Source organism: Martes martes (assembly GCF_963455335.1).
Source record: "Martes martes genome assembly, chromosome: 5".
NCBI classification, from domain to species: Eukaryota; Metazoa; Chordata; class Mammalia; order Carnivora; family Mustelidae; genus Martes; species Martes martes.
In genome coordinates, this window is record NC_137892.1 from 36,344,769 (window position 1) to 36,348,604 (window position 3,836).

General features: G+C 39.8%; 1 pseudogene across 1 annotated transcript; it reads left to right on the forward strand.

Moving 5' to 3' along the window:
- The first annotated feature begins 3,378 nt into the window (after positions 1–3,378).
- Positions 3,379–3,632, forward strand: LOC308343526 (small nuclear ribonucleoprotein F-like; annotated as a pseudogene). Its single transcript has one exon. The product of its transcript is annotated as a small nuclear ribonucleoprotein F-like (transcript).
- The last annotated feature ends 204 nt before the right edge of the window (positions 3,633–3,836 follow it).

A 3,836-nucleotide genomic window follows, 5' to 3' on the forward strand; every position in this document is an offset into this window, starting at 1 on the left:
AATGGAATCTTGTCATGAGTTCTGTCCTATTCCTGACTGATGATGTGATCTTTAATCTCCTTGAGCCCCAATTTCTCCATATATAAAATGAAAATGATACTAATCTTTACTTAGAGTGGTTGTTATTAGACCTAACAGTTTGTCTACTATCCTTCACATGTAGTCTCCCTTTCTTCCTTTTAGTAATAGAATTTGTCAAATTTTAATTGGGCACACACTCTCCAAACCAGCTGTTACATCCACCAGCTTGTAGCTCTGGTGAAGGGGATGTATACATCTTCCTGATCACATCTTCACAAGGAAGCTGTGGCCCTCCCTTCCCTCTTTCTCCCTTTATTCTGGTGAGGAAATGGCAATAATCAGAATGAGTAACCTGGACCCAGAGGTGACACCTTCCATCTGGTGGAGACATTCACTTCTATACTAACACATGAGAGAAAAATCAGTGTTGACCTCACTTAAGACTGTACTTGGGGGCCATAACTCATGCGTAGTGGCTTTGAAAGCTCAATAGAGCTTGAGTCAAAAGGTGTGTGTAGTCCTGCTCTATTGCTTGGGTGACCTTGAGCATCTCTAAATGTCATTTTTCTCATCTTGAAATATAAATAGAAATAATACCTGAGAGATAGGTGATATTAAATAATGAATAAATATACCATACCGTTACTACTTTTCTTTCTGAACGAGGGCTCATCTCCATGAGTTTATTCATTCATTTGCAAAGATTTAAGGATCCAGACACTATCCAAGACATGGGGTTATCTAGCATTGCATAAGGCAGTGAAAGTTTCCAAGCATTCTGTGGACAGAGGGTGAATAGACCAACAAGATGAGTGTTACAATGATCATAAAATAAGATGATATTCTATAGATTGAGTAGGAGGGCATTATGAGACATGGTCAGAAAAGGAATCTGACATTTCTGTTGAGACTGACTAACAAAAGGAGCCAGTTTGTGAAGACTTGTGGGGAGAAGATTCTAAACAGAGAGAACACCTAGGGCAAATAACCTATGGTGAGAAGAGCAAAGCTTATTCAAAGACGAGAAAGAAAGCCAGTGTGACTGGAGCAGAGTGAGTAAGTGATGGATAGTAAGAAATCAAATCAGAGGTAGGAAAAGCCAGATCATTTGCCCATATAGTTCAAAGAATTAATTCCAAGCATAATGAGAAGTCATTAGACGGTTTTCCATAGGAAAGATAAAACAAAAGCGCTTCTGTTCAGACTTCCTCAGAGGCCAATACTGTAACTAAGTGCAGGCAGCACTTGTGAAAACACAACCTATTATAAGTCAAGCAGCTTCTTAAAAGAGGGAGAAAGTTCTACCAGTTATCTGAGAAAACACAAGGGTGTTACCAGGACAATGTTTCTACCCAAGGCAGGCACCACTGCTAAGTCCCTTAATGTCATTATTTAAAGAGGTTAGTAGCTTAGAATTTTATGTCAGAAATGCCTGGCTTTGAATCCCAGTTTCTCTAACACCAGGTGTCTGACATTAGATAAGTCACTCCACCTCTTGGAATTTCATTTATTTTCGTATGTAAAATATGAAAAATGACACTCATTTCAGCAATCTCATTGTAGGGTTTCTGTGAGATATTACATGTGAAATAACTGATTGTAAGTATTCAATAAAAAATGGTACATATATTTAGTTTTTATATAGTCCTAGAATTCATTGAGAAATCACTAGGCCAGTCCAGTCCAGTCCATTGCTCCATAGAGGTACTGAGGTGGAGACTAAAGGCTTTAAGACTCTTCCTTGAGTCCCACAAAGCCCTGTTAAAATCCTCTTATGTTCCGCCTGAGCCTACCTACCGTCAGCACCCACACTGACTGCCGCACCTCTGATACTCTCTGCCACACTATTACTCTCAGTGAGCTTTTGTCTTATGAAATTCCACATTGGTATGTCTTGTTTGAACATTCAATAAAAAATAAAAGCTCCTTGAAAGAAGAGACAACTTCTCATCCTTCACCTGTGTTTTCCAAAGTGCTTTCACGTACAGAAGGTGCTTAACTAATGTATGTTTGATGAAGGAAAGAATGAACAAAGAGATGAATAAGAGCATTCATTTGATTACCCTAGCCTCCCTCAATTTCCATCTACTGATATCTTCTCTTTGCCCTGGAATCCATTGTCCACCCTTCTACATTCTGCCCCAGGAGGCCAAATCAACGTGTCCCTTTGTTATCTGACATCTGAAAGGTTTGGCCAATGAGACGCAGTGGCAGGAGACTGGAAGGTGGGCAAGAGAGTGAGGTCTGGACTAGGAGGTTCTCTTTATATAGCTACTTTTTCTGCATTTCTATAACTGTTCCATCTAAGGCCCAGGTATGGTGACTCCCTGCTGTTGCCCTGGGAATTTCCATACTAGTTCCCCAAACCCTTCCCTCACCATGGTAAGTAATCCATTTTTAAAAGTACCCTCAAATTACCCACTTTGGATCTGCCATCCCCCCCGCCAGGGACACTAATATATCTCAAATATATGAACTTGGCTAGATCTAAGTCTATCCTATTCCAGATTAAGACTTGGCCTCTATTTGTTCTAGAAGAGCAGATTCTACCACTCCCCTTGGTAAACTTCCATTGTTTCACAACCACACCGAATTGCTCTGAGCCTGCTGTAACTTGGGCAAACAAATTAGGATGAAGCTGTCCATTGTCTTGAAGAACTAAGCAAATTGTTCATAGGAATTACAGCACTTAGCAGACATGAACCATTGCTGACAGTTAAATGTTTTTAAGAAGAGTAAAAGAAAATGTCACTTCATGGAAGAAACTAAAAATACTTTTTGAAAGTGTATATTGTGCATGAGTTTTTTTTCCTACTCTTAGTTGCCAGGCTGTGGGTGTTGAAAACTCTGGAAGATTTGGTCTGTCATGTTTAGATGGTAGGTGGCAAAAGAAATTCTTTAAAAATTTCAAGATGTTCGTTCCATTGTCTCTTGTTTAAGTGTGAATAATAGAAGGTTGAATCCAAAAATAATTTGTGCTGGTGCAGTGAAGGCCACTTGGCAGCTCCCAGGGGGGACAGGTTACCAGTGGAATGGTATCTCCAAACCCCCTCCTGGCTCTCAGACCACCACCTAGATCACTCCTGCAATGGATTCTCATGAACACAGAGCATTCTCTGTCAAATACAAGCTTAGAAATGGAGAGGTAGTTTCAATAAATTGGAATTTTTATAGGAAAAAGCAGTAAAATATTTTTCATTTGCAACACTGACATGTCCAAAGAAGAAAACTTTACTAATACAGATAAATGAGAAAGTAAAACGAGGATTTGTGCCCAGCTATAGCTACTCCTGTCTCGAGAGACAGACGACAGCTGGGCTGGTGGTGAGTGGCCCAAAACATTTGCTTGTAGTTGAGATGAGTTTGCTCCTCGATCCCAAACCTTTCTTCAGGGATTCATGGGAAAGCCAGTATGGTGAAATTCAAGTGGGGAATGGAGTACAAAGCTACCTGTTATCTATAGCTATATGAACATGCAGGTTGCAAACACAGAAGAATACATAGATGAAACATTGTCTGGACATTTGGGTGAAGTTTTAATACGATGTAATAATGTCCTTTGTATCAGGGATGTTGAAGAAGAGGAAGAAGATGAGGAAATGAGAGAATAACATCTTTTATGAGGAATTTTTAAATATATATTTCCAGACAATAAGCATGTTTTTTCCCGAAGAAGAAGAGGAGGGGGGGGGGGGATGGGAAGGAGGAGGAGGAAAAACAGAAAGAAGAAGAATGTAGCAAAAGGAGGAGATTGAAAGGCTTCTAATTGGTTGATCTTATTCCACTGATACCATTAAACATCTGTCTTCAGTTCC